Source organism: Jaculus jaculus, chromosome 6, assembly GCF_020740685.1.
Source record: "Jaculus jaculus isolate mJacJac1 chromosome 6, mJacJac1.mat.Y.cur, whole genome shotgun sequence".
In the NCBI taxonomy this organism is placed as follows: Eukaryota; Metazoa; Chordata; class Mammalia; order Rodentia; family Dipodidae; genus Jaculus; species Jaculus jaculus.
In genome coordinates, this window is record NC_059107.1 from 117,850,415 (window position 1) to 117,874,667 (window position 24,253).

The following is a 24,253-nucleotide window of genomic DNA, read 5'->3' on the forward strand; positions in this document are numbered from 1 at the left end:
GTGGCCTCCTGATTTTTACAGCTGCCTCCCAGAAGTGTCTCTTGTTTTGGGTTGTAGTGGTTAATCTCACATGTTCTTTCTTGTGTTTGTTTTCTACTCTCAGACCCTCAGGGCAGCCCAGTTTCAAACAACACACTATGAAAATGTCACCTGGCTGATGCCCTCTGAGTCACATAAAGGGACAGAATGGGATTTCTCTATATTGCTGACACTTCCAGGGGAGAAATCACCATGTCGCCAAAACTCAAAACTTGTTTTGAAGTTTAGGAAAGCTGAAAGATTTTGCTAAAGTTAAACTGATGGGTTCTTACACCAGGGTTTCCAGGCTTAACTTTTGGAATAGTATTCTTTCCTTCTGCCTGCAAAGGAAGCTGTATTGCTTTGGTTATGTTTATTTTAGCATTTTAATCATGCATCACCTGTCTTTATCCTGACAATTTTCAGGTGAATTTCGCACACTCTTCCTCGCTTTGAAATATTGTTTTTTTGTTGTTGTTGTTCTTTTTTGTTTTTTTGTCTTCTGACATTTCTTCATTGACTCAGACAAAAGGAGTGTGAAATAGACCATCTTACCCAGAAGTCTTAAAATACTCATAGTGATTTTCTTTGAAATTATGAAGTTTAAAGGGGAGGGGAAAAGATAACACAGCTGTGTTAAGAGGCCGTGAGAAAAGATCCATTACTTTATATATTGACCTAAAATTAATAAGGAACTATGGATTTTTTTTATAACAAGCAATATTTAATTTTATTAATGGTATAAGAAAGTAAATGAATTATTTCAAAAAATATATCAAATATTTTATACAAATGTTATATGCTTGATATGTGTTTTTATCCTGCTAAGTCCATCTTGAGATATTTATTTATTACACTTATCAAATAACATGTAATTAACAATGTGCTACAGAGTGTCAGTACTTTCACAGTAAATTTGCTGACTGAAAGTTACGGCTCTCTGAAGCTGCTCAGCATTGAAAAAATACTATCTTAGTACATATTGTCAGCCTAAGATGTAATGGGATCTGGTGTTGCATGAGTAAGACCATCAACTCTGCCCTGAACTGTTCAGGGAGTCAGCTCTTTCTGGAAATAACCACATGATGTTAGAAAAAAAAAAAAAAAAAAACAGGATAGGAGTTAAACCCTAAATCACAATTTACATGCACATGACAATTATAGCAATAAAAGTAAAAAAAAAAAAAAGTTGTCAACAGATCTGTTGGTCAATTACAGGTAGTGCCACCTTGGTGTTCCAGGTGATCCTCCTACCTCTGCCTCCTGAGTGCTGGGATTACAGGTGTCAGCCACCACACCTGGCTTAGTTTAAAATGTTTATATAACGTAATTTTGTCCTGACCTAACAATGCCAAGAGTCTTAGTCAATACTTTTAGTGAATTTTATATAAAGGCAGGCCCATTAACTGTTCCTATCCTGAGGTCCAACCCGTAGCAGGGAATAATCTCCTCTAACAATTTCTTAGTCACTATTTGGGCTGACTCAGACTTGGTTGGAAAAAAAATTATCTATCCTGAAAAGGTATCAACATAAAAAAGTAAGTATCTATATTTGTATTGATCTGGCTTTACCTTTGTGAAATTAACTTCCCATTATCTACCTATATCTCGTTTTTCTTCTCTCATACCCATGGGTGGTACCTTACCAGAGGAGTCGTCATTTGTCTGTTGGCAGGCCTGACAGCGAGTGGTGATGTCCTTGATGATTGAGTCCATACCTGGGAAGAAAAACTCTTTCCTTATTAGCTCGTGTTGCTTTCTAAGTGAATTTCTTTATGTAGTTGTTTAGCCAGTTTCTGCCCTAGGTCTTGGGACAGCAACAGTTGTCCGTTCTCCAGTTGATACCATCTTTGTGGGGTCAGTTCCTTTATCAGATGAGAGGTGATCTGTAGGTTCAGTTTTCTGTAGACACTTGTCTTTTCCCAATATCAGTGCCTTGGTCAGTACTATCAGTTTAGCTTTCTGAGCCAATGTACCTGGAGGTAGGGACTCAGCCCACAGGGTTTCTTCAAAAGTCATAACAGCTGCCCTGCATGTCTGATTTCATCTGCGACAAAGCTGTTGCCATCAGAATACATCAACAGGTCAGGGTCCAGCCAAGCTACATCTGTCAGGTCCAGGTAGAGTCCACGGAAGACAGAGGTGATCTCTAGGCAGTCATGCAGAGGGGTTGATACCTCATCAGTTTCTGGCAGCAGAGAAGCTGGAGTCAAAGCCTCCTTTGGTGAAACTGTATCCTTGGTTGATCTAAGAAAAAGGCCTGATAGTGGTTTATGTAAGAGTTGGAGACTCACCAGTCTGGGGCTCTTTAAAAGAATCTCTATCACATGTGGAGCTGTAATTGATAAAGCGTGGCCCAAGGTTAATTTGTCAGTGTCCGCTGTCAGAATAGCAGCAGCTGAAATAGCCCAGAGACAAGGGGGTCAAGCAGCAGCTACTAGATCTATCTTTTTAGACAAATGGGCCACGGGGGCAATGTCATAGCCCCAGTCTTTGAATTAGGATGCCCCTGGCTATTCCCTTCTTTTCATACAAGTGGAAGGGTGTGGTTAAGTCTGGAAGCAGAAGGGCAGGGGCTGATGTCAGAGCTGACTTTAGTTCTTAGAATGCTTCTTTCTCATTTTCAGTTCAATTAAACTCCCTTTAAAACACATACACACACACACACACACACACACACACACACACTCACATATATATATATACATATACATAATGTCCCCTAGTGGCCTCATACAGAGGCTTGGATAATTTGATAAACCTTGAAATCAAGATTCTGCAATACCCTACAGCTCCCGGGAATTCTTGGATCTGTCTTTTAGTGGTGATTTGAGTGATGGCCTGAATCCTAGAAGATAGATGCAGACAGCATACTTTTACCTTCTTGGAGTTTGTATCCGAAGTAGGTTGCCTTATGCACACACAGTTGAGCCATCCTGGCTGATATGCGATAGCCCAGATGTTGTAAGTTGTCCAGAAGAAGCTCTGTCGCAGAGAGGCATTGTTCCTCCATTTCTACAGCTGGGAGGTCATCCACATATTGTAGGAGAGTTGCCTCAGGTGTTTCCTTGTGAAAGGCCTGTAAGTCTCCATGAATAGCCTCATCAAAGAGGGTGAGGGAATTTTCAAATCCTTGTGGAAGCCTAGTCCAGGTTAGTTGCCCACTGGTATCTTGTTCCAAGCCTGTACATACAAAGGTCAAAAATGGGTTGATTTCTCTTTACCAGTGGGATATTAAATAAGGCATCTTTTAGGTACAGCACAGTATATATTTGCCTTTCTGGTGGAATCATACTGAGCAAAGTATAAAGTGTGTCTCATGGAGCCTTGTACCTTCTGGAAGGTAGTCACCATAACCTTAGCCTGTATATCTTCTGGAGTGTCTCTCTTGTTTTTATATACACTGGCAGCAATCTCTATTAACTCTGAAAGAAATTTACTCTCAAAGCCTTGTATTTTCTAAATCTCCTTTTTCTAATATCTGGTACAGACTGAGTTATAAAAGCAAAGTTAATAGTTCACCTATTCTTAGGGGCCTCAGGATCTATGGGGGCGGGTATGTCCTATAAGCCTCCTGCAGCCTTTCTAGGAAAGCAGTGGGGGATTATATGGGCCCTTGGCTCACTTCATTCACCTTAGATAAATTTGTAGGACACCAACTGAGCAGCTGCCTGGAGACCACCCATCAGAGTCCAGCAAAAGATATTCAGGAACACCCAACTACCAGTGGTGTTGGGACCCCAGTCCGATCTCATGGAAGAGAAGATCTTGTCAATAACATTAGGGTTCTTCATGAGGCAGCCATTGGCTCCCAACACTAGTTTTGTGGCTTCCCTTCAGATTCTTTCATGTTCTTCTGTGGTGAAGAGGGTCTGCAAGAGTTGCTGATAGTCGTCTCATGTGGGCTGATGGGTAGAGAAGACTGTCTCGAGAAGAGATATCAGAGAACTTGCTCTGAATCAGATTTAGGTTTAACAATAAGAATAGGAGTGCTGGGGAATCCAACCTAGGTCTTAAGGCTTCCCAAATAAGCAATGTAACTGTTAAGGCATCATTTACTTGATGACCCTGTTTTATCATCTGTTTATATCCTGATATATATTTTAGGTAATTAGGTAATGTTTGCCTTATGTAAGGAATTCATAACTTGATTAAGTACTTTGACTCAATTTACCTATATAACTTTTTGTCTACTGAGAAATTTCATCTAGCACATGTGACTTTAGGTGTTCAGAAGAGAGGAACTATGAAGAGAAACAAAGTTATGTGCTGTTTGTCATTCCCTTTTGCAAATCAGGGACAATTGGCCATTTTGTCTCTGGACAGGGTCAGAGGGACACATGGCTCAAACTTTCATGGGATCAGAGTCCAGCTTGTCATGACTTTAAATAGCATATAACAGAAAGAGCAAAAGGAAACAACAGAGGAGAGAGCTAAACATCCTGATATTCCTTGTCTTATTTTGAAGTTGTTTTGTTTTGTTTTTGACCTAGGTAATTTATTTTATCCATTTGTAATACATAAGGTGATCGGGTCTTATCTATGTCTAACCTGGTAAGACCTGTAAAGAATATGAATTACATCTGTGCTTATGATTTTGTGACCCACCTTGCATAGGATATCACCTTTGTTTAATATAAGCTGAATTTACAGTAACTCTATGTCCTTATATAAAACTTTTAGAGCATCCTTGGAAGTTTGTAAACATTTGAAAATTCTTTAACTTCAGGCATGGTGTTTAGGTTTAGCCTGAAAATTCAGGCAAATTTTAGGAAAAACTTGGTCATTGTAGATCTCCTACATCCTTTCTACATACACACATCTTTATCCACATACTTTAACATTCTGATCTACATTCCACTCAAAAAGCATTTTTAACAAGTATTCCATGTCCAGCATTGAAAAAAATGCCTTCCCAGTTCCTTTAGTCATCTCATCTTAACCCATAATTAACCATCTTTCTTATAAGGCTATTAAGAAAAACTAGACCCAATTGATTAATCTTATTACCCACTGACAAAGAAGCAAGTAGTCTGGCTTCAAAGAGATAACCATCTTATTATTGGAAATTTGTAGAGAAAAAGCTTTCTTTAGTATTTAGGTCACCAAAAAAAAAAATCTCTACCTGACAACCAGACTTGCTTTATAATACCAGTATATATACTTTCAGATTTTATATAACTCATTGATTTGAGATAGCTCCTATTAATAAACTCCATGAAATATATTTCCTATGAATACAAGACAAAACATGACAACCATTTTAAGGATCATCTTTATCAATACCTCTAACACATTTGGAACTGCTTTTATTAGGAGTAACTAAGGCAAATTTTGTTTCTATTTTGAGGCAGGCTGGCCTAGAAGCCAGGCCAGTTGCCTCATCCTTTTAAGTAACAGGACATTATAATCTTTTTAAATACCTGGCAGATAATGAGTCACCGCCTCAGAGAGAAATTTGGTTTTTTTTTTTAATTTTTTATTTATTTATTTGAGAGCGACAGACACAGAGAGAAAGACAGATAGAGGGGGAGAGAGAGAATGGGCGCGCCAGGGCCTCCAGCCTCTGCAAACGAACTCCAGACGCGTGCGCCCCCTTGTGCATCTGGCTAACGTGGGACCTGGGGAAGCGAGCCTCGAACCGGGGTCCTTAGGCTTCACAGGCAAGCGCTTAACCGCTAAGCCATCTCTCCAGCCCAAATTTGTTGTTTTTAATAATCCTCTAGGTAAGTAGTTGACCTAGAACATAAACTCAGTAATTATATTTATGATATTATGTGACAAAGTATAGCATTATTTACATAAAATTTCAGCTCACTATAGGCTTAGTTAATCTGACTTTTAAAGACCAAAAAAAGAAAAAAGAAAGAAAGAAAAGAACTTGAAATAAATCAAATGTCAACAAAAACTTTAGAAGAGACCTGTTGGACTATTTGGATTAATAAAGAAACCAAAACGTGTCTATAAACAATGTTCTATTGTTTAAAATCCAAAGCAAAACGGAAATATCAGGCACAGTACAAATTTTAAAATGTATACTTATTTTTATCAAACAATTTTGAAGTTACATGGTTTAAAATGTGGAATCAGGCTATCACATTGGAAACTCCTGTCTCAGCATCCCAAGTAGCTATGATAATAGGCCTAGCTTATTCTATTGTTTATCTTTTTTTTTTTTCCCGTAAGATCTTTAAAGTGCCTTTTAATCAGTTTTAAAGGATGTTTTTAAACAGAATGATTTTGACCCATATCTCCAAAGATGAGGACAAGACAAACGAACACAACACCAAACACAAACATGGTAGCAACAATGGCTCTCCTGACATTGCCACATGGCTGCCAAACCAAAACTGAACCAGAAACAGGCCTCCATTTGAAATCTCTGAACAGTGCCAGAGAGGGTCAAGGGCAGGCCTTTGATCCCTCATCAAGGGGAATTAATGCTGTGTCCAGCTTCTCTCTTGCCCCAAGAAAAGAGCACAAGACCAAAAAATCAGGAAAACAAGAAAAACAGGAAAATGAAAGAGCACATCCAGAGGTTTCTTACCCAATAAAGGAGGGGGCTGGCAGTCCTAGGCAAAAGTTAACCATCAATGGCTTACTACCAACTTCAAAACCAGGAACATACAGACAGATGGAGATATGGTTCTCAGGCCAAGACTAGGTGTCCTTCCCTGGTTAAGTTTCCCCAGAGTTGAGGAGGGAGGTCTTGAAATGTGGATCTAGGATGAGTCCCCAAGATGTTATGGGGTCCAGTGTCACCCAAGTAAGACCATCACCTCATGGAATGTGAGGCAAAGTTTTATTGGGTAAAAGAAGAAGAAAAGAAAAAGAAGAGAGTCTGGTATATCAGGTCAGTGCCCCAGAGGTCAGGAGAAACGGAGCCCTGAACTGTTCAGTGCCAACTTTTATTGGAAATAACCACATGATGTTAGAAAAAAAAAAAAAAAAAGATGGGAGTTAAATCCTGTATCACAATTTACATGTGACAATTACAGCCATAAAAGTAAAAAAAGAAAAGAAAAGAAACTTATAAACATCTGTTGGTCAGTTACAGGAAGCGCCACCTGGGGGGGGGGGGGGTAGAGGTAGGCCTGTGAACAGAAGTCCCATTTATCTTAAAAAGTTTGCTCAATAACACAGGCCCCAGGAAATGCTATTCATCCCAGCAGAGCATCTTGTTTATCTGCCATTAGCCGAGCCTCCTGTTTGTCTATCATCAGCATATCAGCAGAACCTTCTACAAGGAAGTGATTTCTATATTTCTCTAGGCTAGGTAAAGAAATGCAGAGAAATATAACATTTTTCTCTCTTTATAGAAAAGGATAAAAACTAGAATTTGAAACTTTAAGTTCTGCTGAATGTGTATCAGTGTGCACTGTAATAACTTTAAAAAATTATACATAAAAACACCAAGTTAAAAACTTTCTGTAATTAATGTTAATATATTTTCTTTGTTATAATGCATGTTTATATCAAACATTTTAGAACATTATTCTGAAAAAAAAATCCATAGACTCACACAGACTTCTAGAAAGGACATATAAAGGATGAATGACACAGGGAAAATATGTAAGTTTCAAAGACCATGTAGGACTACTCTGAGGCAGGGGGAAAAGTGTTTATTAGGACCCAAGCTGCCAGACAGTCTCAAAGGAGGAAAGAGAGACAGCAGCCAATGTGACTGTGGATATTTTGGGTTTTTATAGAGTGTGTCCTTTAGGGAGGGGAATACAGAAGAAAAGGACTGGGAAATGTAGGGAGGGCAGGGACCAAACAGAGAAGCTAATTAGTCAGAGGGACCGAGACTAAAGGTGTGTGTGTGTTGAGGGGGTGCCATCAGGAGAGGAGCCAGGTTGTCTCTAAAATGGGATCAGCAGGAGACTATGGCTGAGGTCATTGTTAAGTCAGAAGAGTAAGGGTTAGGCAACATAAACATATAAAGTTGCATCAATCAGGCTGCTGTGGTTCTCTTCCTTCATTTCAATGCTATCTTGGTACTCTTGTCTACCTAACAAAATAATGAAAAACTGAAACAATTTTTCTGAAGAAAGTTAAAAGTCTAGATTAACTATTTAAAACAGATTAAATAGTGGTGCAGTGGTCTAAGATTGAGTAGGCTGAACCCATTTCTACCCCTCCCATTGCACAGGTCTGAGTTCCCTGTGCAGACAGTTTGTGGGTGGGTGCAGCAGTCTGGAGTGAGTAGGCCAGACCTATCTCTGGTCCCCTTCCACAGATGGGTCTGAGTTCCCTACCCAGTCAGTGTGTGGGCTCACAAAAAAATTGTAAAATCTCTAGATTTGAATAATAATGAAAACACAACCTACGAAAACTTATGGGATTCAATGAAGGCAGTCCTAAGGGGAAAATCCATAGCCCTAAATGCCTTCATTACAAAGACAGAGAGATCACAAATCAATAAGCTGACTGTCCACCTAAAGGTGCTGGAAAATCAAGAAGTATACAACCCAAAGAGCTCCAGATGGAAAGAAATAATCAAGATTAGAGCAGAAATTAATGAATTGGAAACTAGGAAAACAATTTTTAAAAATCAATGAAATGAAGAGCTCATTCCTCTAAAAAAAAACAAAAATCAACAAGATTGACAAACTCCTGGACAAAGTGATCAAGCACAAAAAAGAGAAGTCTCAAATTAACAAAGACAGAAATGAAAAAGGAAAGATCACTACAGACATCAATTGAACTGGAAGAATCATCAGGGCATATTCCAAATCCTCTAGTCCACAAAATTAAATAATTGGGAAGAAATGGATGAAATCCTAGACACATACCACATACCAAAGCTAAATTCAGAGCATATTAATCTCCTAAACAAACCTATCATATCCATGGATATTGAAAAGGTAATAAAAAACCTCCCCAAAAAGTAAAGTCCAGGACCAGATGGCTTCTCAGCTGAATGCTATGAAACCTTCATAGAATAACTGAAACCAATTTTTCTCTAACTATTCCACATAATTGGAGACCACAGAATCCTCTCTGACTTCTTTTATGTAGAAAGCATAACCCTAATACCAAAACCAGACAGAGATGCAACAAGGAAAGGAAATTATAAATATATATTCCTAATGCATGTAGATGGAAAGATCCTGAAAAAAATCCTTGCAAGCTGAATTCAACAACACATCAAAAGCATTATTCACCTTGATCAAGTAAGCTTCATTCCAGGCATGCAGGATGGTTTAACATACGGAAATCGGTCAATGCAATATACCAAATAAATAAACTGAACCTTAAGAACCACATGATCATCTCAACTGATGCAGAGGCCCCTGACAAAATACAACACTACTTCATTATCAAAAGACTGGAAAAAATAGACATGAAGGGCTTATATTTCAATTCTTAATGGGGAAAAACTCAAGGAGTTCCCACTGAGGTTTGGAAAAAGACAGAGGTGCCCACTCTCACCACTGCTCTTCAACATAGTGCTAGAAGTACGAGTGCCAGCAATAAGACAGGAGAAAGAAATCAAAGGGGTTCAAATTGGCAAGGAAGAAACTAAGTCAACCCTATTTGCAGATGACACAATCCTATATGCAAGTGACCTAAAACTCTCCATTCCAAAACTTCTAAAGTTGATAAATTCCTTCAGCAAAGTGGCAGGATACAAAATCAATGCACAAAAATCAGTAGCTTTTCTATATTCAAAGGACAAATATACAGAGAAAGAAATCAGTGAGACTGTCCCATTTTCAATAACAACAACAACAACACAAAATACCTTGGAATAACACTAACAAAGGATGCAAAGGAACTATATAATGAAAACATAAAACCACTCAAGAAAGAAATAGAGGAGGACTTAAGAAGATGGAAGGATCTCCCATGTTCCTGTATAGGTAGAATTAATATTGTGAAAATGGCAATTCTACCAAAAGCAATATATAGATTTAATGAAATGTCAATACAAATACCAGCATCATACTTCACTTAGACTTAAAAATGATCTCAAAATTCATATGGAATAGTAGAAGGCCTCAGATATCCAAAACTTTTCTCAGCAAAAGAAAGACCTTTGGTAGTATCACCATACTTGATCTTAAGCTATATTACAAAGCCATAGTGGCAAAAACAGCATGGAACTGAAATAAAAACAGAAACATAGACCAATAGAACAGAATTGAAGAGCCAGACTTTAGGGCAAGCAACTACAACTGCTTGATCTTTACAAAGTTACCAATAATATAGATGGGAAAAAAGACAGCATCTTCAACAAATGGTGTTGGACAAATTGGATGACAATAAGTAGAAAAATGAAATTAGACCCACTCATTTTGCGATACACAAAAATCAAGTCCAGATGGATTAAAGACCTCAATATATGACCTGAAACACTTCAACTACTGGAAGAAAAAATAGGAAAGCACACTCCACGATGTAGGACTAGGAAAAGACTTCCTGAGCAAAACCCCAGTAACCCAGGAAATTAAACAAGCACTCAACCAATTGAGTCTCATGATGCTGAAAGCTGTTGCACAGATAAACATACTATAAACAGAGCCAATAGATTTCCCATTGACTGGGAGAAAATTTTGCCAGCTATAACACTGACAGAAGCCTAATATCTAGAATCTACAAAGAACTAAAAAAACTAAACAGTAAAAAAAAAAAAAAAAATCAAACAACTCACTCTATAACTGGGACAGAGAACTAAATAGGGAGTTCTCAGAGGATGCATGAAAAATGGCTAACACACATTTCACACAGTATTCAACATACCTAATCATCAAGGAAATGCAAATTAAAACAAATATGAGATTCCATCTTACTCCAGTAAGGATAGCAAACATTAAAAAAATCAAATGAAAACAAACGTTGGTGAGCCTGTGGAGAAAAAGGAACCCTCATTCACTGTGGTGGGAATGTAAGCTGGTACAACCACTATGGATATCAATTTGGAAACTCCTGAAAAGGATGAATATAGTGTTATCAGCAGACCCTGTTATTACCTTACTGGGCATTTACCCTAAAAACTCCACCTCTCAGTTCAGATATATTTGTTCAGCCATGTTTATAGCTTCTTAATTCATAATAGCTAAAAGCTGGAACCAACCCAGATGCCCATCATTGGATGAATGGATACCCAAGATGTGGTATATCTATATGATGGAATTCTACTCAGCATTAAGAAAAAAAAAATGACACATTGAAATTTGAAGAAAAGTGGTTGAATATAGAACAGATAATTTCAAAGGAACTCACACAATAACAGAAACACAAACATTACATGATCTGACTCATCTGCAGTTCCTAACCTAGATCAGCCCAAGTTGCTGACATAACTGAATAGCATCTTGAGGCTTGGACAAAAGGGAGGTAGAGCTTGAAGGAATGAAAAGAGTGTGATGGGACACAAAATCCGAACCCAAATTGGGTTTTGACCTATATCTCCTAGTAACAGAAATTAATCCTACCCACATTGAGCTGTTGATTGGACATACCTATGAGGTTCCCCAAACAAGAAAGGCTTCTGTCAAAGCATTTGATTACCCTCCTGAGGTAAAAGGTAAGACCCTAGGAAAAAGATGGTACCAACACATTATTTATGCATACAAAATATTTTCTTAATAATAAAATAAAATCGAGAGGAAAATATTATAAAACTTATGGAGACAAAACTCAAATGTGTCCTCTGGGTAAAGAATCATCTCTTTTAACATTAGAATTAATGAGAACACTTTCTGCATAGTTCATATCAATGAGCAAATATTTCAAATTTTATATGCCATCTAGAATCAATATATCTCTAGCATTTTTGAGTAGATTGTGACAAAGTGTAGAACTGGCAATATCTTAGGGTCAAAGTTCTGTATCAAAGAGTGTCTTGGTATGTTATTTTTTTTTAATTTTAAGAAAGTTGATTTTAGAATGAATACAGTGGAAAACAAGGAACTATTTTTTAACATAGTTTTTGTCATCCACATATATTCTAAAATTTCTAACTTGGAGGAGTTGGCAAACGTACATAAACAAATAGATAAGTTAAGAGCAGATGTTGCCCAAGGATCTTGAATGCATGCTGTCTTCTCTGTAGTATTTTTTTAATATTTGAAATATCAAATAATTTGAGCTATTTCTTTTGTTTTCTTCTTGATTTATGATAAAAATATCAAAAATATACACTACTAGAATTTTTGCCAAATGGCCTATTTGAAATATATACAGAAATTAAAAGTTCTATCAGGGCTAGAGAGATTGCTTAGTGGTTAAGACAATTGACTGCAAAGCCAAACTCTCTCTCTCTCTCTCCTCCAATGACTTCCTCTCTCTCAAATAAATAAAAATATATATATTCTATGAGATTGGACTGATTTGCTAATTATTATAATTAATTATGATATACATACTTTGTTACAATACAAATCCAATACAGAAAAAGAATCAGTGAACCCTGTCAATAAAGACACACACACACACACACACATTATATATATACCTTTGCCTATACAATTCAAATAAATCCTTTCTTTCCAAATAGTTCCTCTCCTATGTTGAATTACTTTTTGAACTTCCTCCATTATTTATGTCAAAATAATTGTCTATGTCAAAATATTGAGAAGCTTAATATTGTTCAGGTCTTGTAGCAGTAATTATAGCCTCTTAATGGCTCTTGCACTCTTCTACCATACATTGTTCCCTGAGCCTTGCAGGAAATGATAAAGATATCTCATTTAGTGCTTAGTACTCATGAGACACTTGTTCTTAGCACTGTGAAGAGTTTTTTCTGACCCCATGGTCACCATCAACTGCAAAAAGATGCAACATTAGCTACAGCCACAGGAATGTAGCTCTATTTTTAAGATTTTTGAGAAACCTCCACACGATTCTAATAATGGATGCACCAGTTTCTCACTTCCACCAACAGTGAATTGGGTTTTATTTTTCCTCACCCTTTACAACATTTGTCATTTGATTTTTTTAAATTTTATTTTCATTAATTGTGAATTTTACTGTATGAACATATTGAACATTTGCAATATTCCTGGTGGGATCTATTCTTACATTCCCTCTTCAGTACCTCCATTTCAGTGAGGTACTCTTCAGTGGGATTAACAGTGTTCAAGTTAGCCATTCTAACTGGTGTGAAATTCAATCTCAAAATACTTTTAGTATCATTTCTCTTATGACTTATGATACTTATTTCTACTTTTATTTCTTATTTTGTAACCCTATTCAGTTCCATCACCCATTTTTGATTGATCTGTTAGCTTTCATATTGTTTAGTCTCTGTATATTCTAGGTATTAATCATTTGTCAGATATAAAGCCAGCAAAGAATTGTTTTTCACATTGTATAGGTTGCCTCTTGTCTTAGTTGATGTCATTTGTAACTCTGTAAGAGCTTTTTTAAATTTTATAAAGTTCCATTTTTTTTTTTTTTCTATCTGTTGGTTGGAAGTCACAATCACTATGAATTCAACAGAATCTGGGTCATTTAATGACTTCTGAGTACAGAACACTCAACGTGCCTCCCATAGTACTGCTCTTATCTGAGTAATAAACTAACTCTTTTCAAAGTTAGCCTCTGAAATCTGGTGCTTTATCTATTGCATCTACTACTGTCACATTGAATTCAATCTGTTGGTTCTATGTGGAAATCTTTCACTTTGTATCTTGAATCAAAAAATCTCCTTATATAATTATACTACTATGCTAGGATGGTTATATTATTAAGGATAAATTGGAAACTAAATAAGTTGGATATATTACATTCTTTTCTAATCTTCTGTAATAATATTTTTTAAATATTTTTTCTGATTTATAGACAGATTTGCAATTGGCCTGTGAACAAATGTCTTTGGTTGAAGCAGGAATTCTGATTACTTTTGATGACAGATTCATTTCAGAATGCTTTAAGAATGCAATGCATCAGTTCTGGTAGTACAGACTGGTAATCAGCACTTTGGAGGATGGGGCAGTAAGTTGTGGAAAGGTGAGGACAAAGGCAGCTTGATAAGCAGACAAAATGTAAAGTTTAGATAATTTATTCATTCATATGTATGAATGAATATTTGTCCACAGACTTAATTATATTTTTATTAATTTTGAACTTTACTGTATGAATATATAGAATATTAGTCATATTCCCATCAGGTTTCCCCCACAACCCTATTCCACTGAGGGGAATCCTCAATGGACTTATCAGTATTCACTGTGGGGTCATGAATTTACCAGTTGGTTTCTGTGTATGTGGTGGGGGTACCAATGCCTCAGGAAAATTCTTCCCACCCCATGGGTCTTACAGTACTCTCCCACTCTCTTCCATAAATTTTTCTTGGATGTTATACTAGAAGTCTCCTTTAGGGCTTCTGGTCAAGATGGTGTCCACTTAATCATGCCTCACCTCACAGGGAAGAAAAGGCAAGATATTTGGGGGTTTTAGGGGTTTGCACTTCCTAGTAGACCTCCAGTGGGAGGGCACAGAGTAGAAAAGTAGAGAATCTACTGATCTTACATGCTCGGTTAGCTGACTAGTCTCCCAATCCCCTCAAGCTGCCATCCCAGCTGCAGTCCCAACCACCCCACCACCAGGTGTCTCGGCACTGCCCACAGGCTAAGCAGACCCAGGCCAGGAGGCTAGTGTTCCCCCTCCATCCCTTGGTTTTCCCACCACTGGGAACCTCCATGGTCATGACTACCATCCAAACCACTACTACTGTGATTGAACCAGGTCTGCCTACACTTCTGGAAGGCTACTTGACCCAGTGCAGCAGGCTGGTATCCACCCTCCCTTGGCTTCCCTCCCCCTTCCCACCATTGGGACTGCCTCCCATCCCTGCATCATGTCACTTGACCTGTAGCAGTCTATATCCCTACCCTGCCATGTCACAGGACCTACCAGTCCCATCTACCCCTTGCTATGTCTTCCCAGAGGGCCCTGATGTCCCATCCCCTTATCTCTTAGCATTACAGAACCACCACAAAATTCCATCCTCCACCCCACTCCCTAACATCCTGCTCCAACACCAGTCTGCTTTGTTCCATGCCCCCCATTGCTGGTCCCCTCAGGTCACCTGACCACATAGTCTTATGCTCTGAGCATTCAAACAACAAGCCCCATCATCATGTACTTGGGCCCCCACCAGAGCCTCACAGGGTCCTCTCTGAGCAGGCAGGCCCCATTGCCATCATAAGCCTAATCAAAGCAAACATAAAAGGGAATAATCACTGAAGACGCTTCAAGTGTAAACTACAGCTACGTCCTAAATTAAATGATTCCCATAGTGTGATGCGCAGACCACCGTACAAAAGGAATAACATGAAAAAATCAAATGCAAGTACATCCAATTTTGTTACCCAGTCCCACAATAGAACTCTGTAACCAAAACATAGAAGAGACAATAGGGTCAGAATACCAAAATGAAGATACAAGTTATGAATCCCTGACTAACAATTAGAAGATCTTGCAGAAAATCAACAAATGACCAATAATTATATGAATACTTTCCTTGATAGATTAGACCTAATAGATAAGCACCTGGAAGGCTTCCAAAGACAGTTAAATAATGTGAAGGAGAGAGCAAAAGAAGACCTCAATAATCAAATGGCAAAGCTCAACGAAGACATAAAGAAATGCAAGGGTGAATTCCAAGAAGCATTAAGAAAATCAGAAAATGATGTGAAAAGGGAAATTGACATACATAAAAAAGCAGCCTAAAATACAATACTAATTGAACAAGTCCAAAACCCTATAGAAGCTCCCAAGAATAGAGTCAGCCATGTGGAGGATAGAAACTCAGAACTAGAAAACAAAACACATGAAACACCCCATGAGGCCATAAGTTTCAAAACCTTCTGTGAAGAGAACCTGAGGAAACTGTGTGATGCCATTAAACTTCCCAACATTTGGATCATGGGAACGCCAGAAAGGGAAGAAATTCAGACCAAAGGAAAGGAGAACTTATTCAACAAAATTATTGAAGAAAACTTTCTCCCTCTCTCAAAAGAAAATCCCATCAAGTTACAAGAAGCTAACAGAACTCCAAACAGACTAGAACAAAAGAGAAATTCTCCCAGACATATTATCATTAAGACTGTAAACATTGATACCAAAGAGAAAGTCATAAAGCAGCTAAAGAGAAACAACACATTACATTTAAAAGTAACCCCATCAAAATTATTTCAGCCTTCTCAATGGAAACCCTGAAAAACAGAAGTACCTAGGCAGAACACTGCAAAGTTTAAGAACCTATGGCTTCCAACCCCAGCTGGTCTACCCAGCAAAAGTATTCATCATAAGAGATGGTGACAAAAATTTCCATGATAAAAATCAGCTTTGCAACCTTATGAACACAAAGCCAAACCTACATAGAATACTTCAGGAAATTCTCCAAACAGAAGAGTCAAATAAATAACCTCATGTGCCTACAAGAAACAGATCATAATAACCAAAATCAGAAAAGGCGCAGAAAACTACAAAGTCCAAGAAAACACCAAACCACATAAACCACAACAATATGGCAGGAATTAAATCAAACCTCACAGTTATTACCCTAAACATTAATGGCCTTAATTCACCCATTAAGAAACATAAGCTAACAGGGTACATGAGAAAATTAGACCCCTCAATCTGCTGTCTTCAAGAAACCCATCTCACCTCTAAAGACAGACACCTCCTCAGGGTGAAAGGGTGGAAATGATATTCTAAGCAGGCACAGCTATAATAATATCAGATAAAATAGACTTCAAACCAAAAGTTATCAAAAAAGACAAAGAAGGCCACTTCTGACTTATCAAGAGAATGCTGTAATAAGAGGATATCATAATCATCAATCTTTATGCACCAAATATAGGTGCACTACAATTCATAAAACAAAACCTACTTGACAACAAAACAGAAAATAACCACAAACACCATCATGGTCAGGGACATCAATACTCTACTATCAGCAATAGATGGATCATCCAAACAGAAAGTTAATCGGGAAGTAAGAGAGCTCAACAACACCATAGATCAATTAGACCTAACAGATATCTATAGAACATTCTACCCCAAAGCCACAGATTACACCTTCTTCTTAGTAGCCCATGGTACCTAATCTAAAATAGATAATATACTGAGCCATAAAGCCTGCTCCATATATTTAGGAAAATCAACATAATTTCTTGCATGATATAAGATCTCAATGCTGTATTACTAGAAATTAACAACAAAAGATGCACCAGGAAACCCACCAGCTCCTGGAAACTGAACAACACACTTTTAAACAATAAATGGGTAGGGGATGAAATTGAAAAATTTCTAGAATTTAAAATGAGAATACATTGTAACAAAACTTATGGATCACAATGAAGGGAGTCCTTAGTGGAAAATTCATAGCACTAAATGCCTTCACAACAAAACCAGAAAGATCCCAAATTAATAACCTAACTATCTACTTAAAAGCATTGGAAAAACAAGAAGAATATAATGAAAAAAGTTCCACATGGAAAGAAATAACTTAGATCGATCAGAAATTAATGAATTGGAAACTAAGAAAACAATTAAGAAAATTGATGAAACCAAGAGCTGGTTCATTGAAAAAGAAAAACAAGATTGATAAACTCCTGGCTAATTTGATCAAGCAAAAGACACTTCAAATTAACAAAATTAGAAATGAAAAAAGAGAGATCACAACAGACATAAGTGAAATTGGGAGAAGCATCAGGACTAAAAACATCTACTCCACAAAACTGGATAATATGGAGGAAATGGAAGAATTTCTGGACAAATACCATCTATGAAAGCTAAACTCAGAGAAAATTTATCTCCTAAACAACCCTATCACACCCATTGAGATTGAAAAGGTAATCAAAAACCTCCCTAAATAGAAGAGTCCATTACCAGATGGCTTCTCAGTTCAATTTTATCAAACCTCATGGAAGAACTGAAACCATTTTTTTCTCAAACTGTGCCACATAACTAGGGAATAGAGGAAGCTCTCCAAGTCCTTTTATGAAACTATTATCACATTAAAACCTCATACTAAAACCAAGCAGAGATGCCATGAGAAAAGAAAACTATAGGCCTATTTTGCTGATGAACTTACATGCAAAGATCGTGAACAGCACATTATCCATCTTGATCAAGTAGGCTTTATCCCAGGAACACAGGGTTGGTTTAACATACAGAAATCTGTCAGTGTAATACACCACATAAATAAGCTTAAACACAAAAACCACATGATTATTTCAATAGATGTAGAAAAGGCCTTCAACAAAATATAACATCACTTCATGGATTAAAAAATTGGACAGAATAGGCATAGAGGTCTTATATTTCAACATAATAAAGGCTTATATAAAGCTCCTAAAGCCCCAATAATTCTTAATGAAGAAAGACTGAAGAAATTCCCACTGAGATCAGGAAGAAGACAGGGGTGTTCATTCTAATCTCTGCTTTTCAACACACTACTGGAAATCCTAGCTAAAACAATAAGACAAGAGAAAGAAATAAAAGGGATACAAATTGGAAAGGAAAAAGTTAAGTTAGCTCTATTTGCAGATGACAAGATCCTATACATAAGTGATCTGAGAACCTCCATCTCAAAACTCTAAAGGTGATCAATTCCTTCAGAAAAGTAGCAGTATGCAAAATCAACACGCAAAGATCAGTAGCCTTTCTACATGCAAAAGACAAAGATACAGAGAAAGAAATTAGTGACATTGTCCTATTCTTAATAGCAACAAAACGGGCTGGAGAGATGGCTTAGCGGTTAAGTGCTTGCCTGTGAAGCCTAAGGACCCTGGTTCGAGGCTCGGTTCTCCAGGTCCCACGTTAGCCAGATGCACAAGGGGGCGCACGCGTCTGGAGTTCGTTTGCAGAGGCTGGAAGCCCTGGCGCGCCCATTCTCTCTCCCTCTATCTGTCTTTCTTTCTGTGTCTGTCTCTCTCAAATAAATAAAAATTAAGGGCTGGAGAGATGGCTTAGCGGTTAAGCGCTTGCCTGTGAAGCCTAAGGACCCCGGTTCAAGGCTCAGTTCCTCAGGTCCCACGTTAGCCAGATGCACAAGGGGGCGCACGCGTCTGGAATTCGTTTGCAGTGGCTGGAAGCCCTGGCGTGCCCATTATTTCTCTCTCTCTCTCTCTCTCTCTCTGTCTCTCTCTCCTCCTCCTCTCTGTTACTCTCAAATAAATAAATAAACAAAAAAATTTAAAAAAAAAATTAAAAAAAAACTAATAGCAACAAAACAACAAAACAAAACAACAACAAAAAATACTGTGTAATAACATTAACTAAGGGTGTGAAAGAGTTATCTAATAAAAACATAAAAACACTCAAGAAAGAAACTAAGGAAGACTTGAGAACGTGGGAAGACAGCCCATGCTCCTGGATAGGCAGAATTAACATTGTGAAAATGGCAATCTTACCAAAAACAATATATAGATCTAATGCAATACCAATAAAAATCCCAACATTTTCTTCACAGAGATAGAAAAAATGATCTCAAAATTCATATGGAATAGCAGAAGGTCTCAGATATCCAAGCACATCTTCAGCAAGAGAAACGCCTGTGGAGGAATCACCATACCTGGTATAAAGCTATATTACAAAGCTATAGTAATAAAAACAATATGGTACTGGCATAAAAACAGGATTATAGACCAATGAAACAGAATAGAGGACCTGGAATTGGGTCAAGTATCTATGGCTATTTGGTATTCAACAAAGGCCCTAACAATGTAGACTGGAAAAAAAGATAGCATTTTCACCAAATGGTGTTGACAAACTTGATAACCACATGCAGGAAAATAAAACTTGATCCACACATCTTGCCATCTACAATAATCAAGTCCCAGTGGATCAAATACCTCAATATAAGACCAGAAACTCTGTTACTAGTAGAAGCAAAATTAGGAGGAACTTTCCATGATATAGGAGTGGGAAAAGACTTCCTGAACAAAACCCTATCAGGTCAGGAACTTTAACAATCACTCAACCATTGGGATCTCATGAAGCTGTAAAGTTATTCACAGCAAACATACAATAAGCAGAACCAATAGATTACCCATAGAATTAAAGAAAATTTTTGCTGGCCACACAACTGACAGAGGCCTAATTTCTAGAATCTACAAAGAACTCAAAATCCTAAACAACAACAACAACAAAAATCCCACTCACAACATGGGGCAGAGAAATGAACAGAGAGTTTTCAGAGAAAGAAACACACTTAAGAAAATGTTCAATTCATGGTGGTTGGGAATGGAAAATGGTATAACTACCGTGGAAAGCAATATGAAGACTCCTAAAAAGGATGACTGTAGAGTTACAAACAGACCCAGTTATTCCCTCATAAGGCATTTACCCTATAAGCTCCATGCCTCAGTTCAGAGAGATTTGTTTAACCATAGTAATAGCTGCTCTATTCATAAGAGCTAAGAACTGGAATCAACCCAGATGGCCATCATCAGATAAATTGATAAGCAAAATGTGGCATATCTACATGATGGAATTCTACACAGTAATAAGGAAAAATGACACAATAAAATTTGAAGAAAAATAATTGAAATTGGAACAGATCATTCTCAGAGTACTCACCCAATCACAGAAAGATAATTATTGCATGGTCTTACTCATCTGTTGCTCCTAACCTGGATCTTTGGGAGATACTAACATACCTAATAGGCATCCCGAGGACCAGACAATAGGGAGGGGTTCCTGAAGAGCAGGGTAAGTGTTGGATGGCTCATAAAACTGGACGCAAATAGAAGTGGTACCATAAAATACTACATCCTGTAAGACAGACTAAAAGGCTCAACCTTCATCAGGCCCTTAGAGAGAACACCCGAATCAAAGGGCCCTAGAGGGGTATGATGAAGACTAACCTTAATTTTCTCTTGTTTCTCTCTCTCTCTTCTCTCTTTATCCTTTATATTACCTATCCTTTTCTTACTTCTTTTATCTTGGCTCCAGCTTGTAACTCCCAGTACCAGGATGTGGTTAACATCCATGATGAGCTGTTGATCAGAAAGACCTACAAGGTTTCCCAAAAGAAGACAGACTTCTGTCAGAGAATTTGATTACCTATCAAAGGTCAATGGTAAGACCCTACTGCCAGAGACACCAAATGCTGTTAGTACAGAACATGAAGAGACCTGGTTAGAATCTGGAAGAAAGTCAGTCCCCAGACAGTTAGCTTCTCTAGTGCCAGAAGGTGCTACATGAACGACTGGGGGGAAATGGCCAAAATCTGTCCAAGCAACTCATGGTCTAAGCTTCTCAGCAGAAAACAACCTGATGTGATGCTCACACAAGTGTAATAGTGGCACATAGTCATGGTGGGAAACTGACTGCTCTTGAACTGGCTAATGGATCTGCTCAGTGGAACAGAACCCATAACTGCAACTGGGAAATAAGACAGAATCATATCCAAAAACATGAGTTCACTCTCCAAAATCAAGCCCCCACCAATTGGGCTCAAGAGGGCATACACCTATTAAATTCTCTCTAAAATAATAATGATTATCCCATTTATCTGGCGCTGACTTCACTCTCCATTGGAGAGTCTGCTTCTCTTTTTCAGATGGATGCAGAACCTGAGGAGAGATTCAACCCATTCTACCTCACCAGGGCTCCAGATGAAACCATAAATTAATTGGGGAAATGAACAAGAGTGCTGCTTTCTTGGTGAACCTGGTATCAGTACAAGGGTGAAGGAGATAGACAAAGAGAACACTCAACTCCTACCAAACCAGACATTCAGAGACACAGAGTCTCCCAAGACCTCATCACTGAAGTAGACCTAAAACAAACCCAGCATGGCTAAGGGAAATTCATGAAAGAGTGGCCAGAAATACTGTTAGAGCCACAAGTTGGGACACTATGCACAGAGACATTGCCTCTTCCCCATAATTGATGGCTACGCCAGAATGCACAACCCACATTCCCCAATGAAGAGGGTCCCTTCACAGGGGGGAGAATAGGGAGGAGGTTATATGCTACCAACATGCGCTATTTATACACTGAGTATATACATAACTAATAAAAAAAATGTAAAAAAGAAAAAAAAGAAGTCTCCTTCAGTGTTAACCTCTCAAAAGCCTGTAATTTTTTGCTTTGATGAATTTTGAATTTACTGAGCATCTACAGTCATTTCCCCAGAAGAGGTCCTTAGGCTAACAGGGAGAAGAACACTCATATTTAATTTGCCACTTCCTCTGTAATATTTCCTGAGCTCTGATAGATATGACAGAGATGATTGGTCTCATGCTAAGGAAATTGGCTTTATCTTCTTGTCATACTGATGGGTCTTGGATCATTTTGATATTTTCTGTTTTCCGTAAAAAGCAGATTGTCTAACCAAAGGTGAGAGCAATGTGGATGAAAGGGGATAAATATAGACATTTAGAAGACTTATTGATAGTCATTCCCTCTCATTTTAGTCAAAGAACAGTGGGAGATTCCCTCTAGAGTCTACAACCTTTGAGGCCAAAGGCTTCTGACGTGGTTCTCAGTAACAGGCATTAATTCCATTCCACTGAGCAATTATCAAATCCAATCATAGATCAGTTAATTGTCCAGTAGCCTCTGTGCTAGTATTGTACAAGTGTGTACATCTTGCTTGGCTGGTTGATTTTTGCAGCTTTCAAGATCTCTTTATTGTTCTCACTGTTGGTAACCTTCACCCCCCCAGCAGTTCTCATGACACTTTATAGCACTGTGAGTGCTAGCCAGCAGGGAGCTGGCTTCTACCTAAATTCCAGCAAGATCTCTCAATGTCCTGTGGTGTCTTCAATAATAATGTCTTACTGTTTGGATCTGCTGGGTAATCAAGAGCTTTGGGAATGGCCTGCATTGTTTGGGGGGCCTAATGGGTCTCCCTGACCAAATACTCACTGTGGAGTATAACCCAATTCTGGTATTGTGATTTACCAGTATGACTATTGTTTAAGGGTTAACTGTTCTCCATGAGGGTGCTTCTGTTCATACTATTCTCCTGTCATATTTTACATTGTTTCTGGGGATACAAGTCTCATATTCATGCTTGGAAAACAAGCATGTTACCTATTGAGTTACTTACCCAGCTCTAGAATAGGAAAATATAGTAAGCAAAATGAACTCTATTAAAAATTGGGTAGAATGATTTTTATTTTTAGTCAGGACATAATTTTATTCATTGGATAAGACATGGAATGCTAGTTGTTTTACAGTGGCAGCAATCACTTTTTAATAGCATGTAGTCATAATAAACCATCACAGTGCTTACTTACACCTACAGATGTCCCAAGGACAGTCATGTCCATCCTTTTCTATGTCCATATTTGCCTGTTGCTTTGTGCATACCCATGTAGCTTAGCAGCTTTCGGCATTGTGAATGACCAATAAGGGTGCTGCTTTGTCTGTTCATCATTTTTCAGCTAGCAGAACTGTTGGTGAACAACATATATATTTTTTCTGGTTCCTAGCTTCATTAATTCAATTTTTTCAGGTAACTCTTACTACACAATTCTACCAAATAGCTTGAAGAGATAGTGATTGACACTGGGAACTGAACCCACATCTTTCTTCAGGCAATAAAAAATGTTACTAATGAGTTACAATTTTGGCTTTTAGAAAGAACTTCACCCTAAGACAGATGTTATTCTCAGGTTATACTCTAATCACTTGCAAAAGCCTGGCATATACCCTTTCTGAAATTCCGTGGTGGATTTGTATCTTCTTTAAATAAGCAGAAGGGGAAGGAGAAAACACACTTCTGAGCCATGTGTCCAAATGCATGAGGGATTAAGGAATATTTTTCTTATTTTTATCTCCTTGGAAATAATCACTGTAGTATTGCCCTTCAGTTTACTGAGGACCTATAGTATTCAAGCCACTTGAAACATGACATTTTTGTAAGACGCTTAAAATTTTTTCATATTCAATAGAGAAATGAAATTGAGAACCCAAATCATTTGTAATACATGGCTTTGAATTCCCTACACTCATTTTCTCTTTTATAATAAAAAGCTGGCCTCTGTAATAAGAAACATTAGAGAAAATGCAATGTACTGGTAAAGCAGCTGCTTCTAGGGCATATGTGATAGTGACTGTAGAAGACAGATGCCTGGATTTGATTCCATGCATTACTACTGACTTACTTTTCAATTTATATCTATGCAATTAATTTCCAGGTTCAACTGACTTAACTATAATGACCATTATGAAAATTACATATATATATTCTGGTCTGTCAGTCTTTACATTTCTAGAAGGTATAATTAAATTTTAGGAAAAAATTATGAGAGTG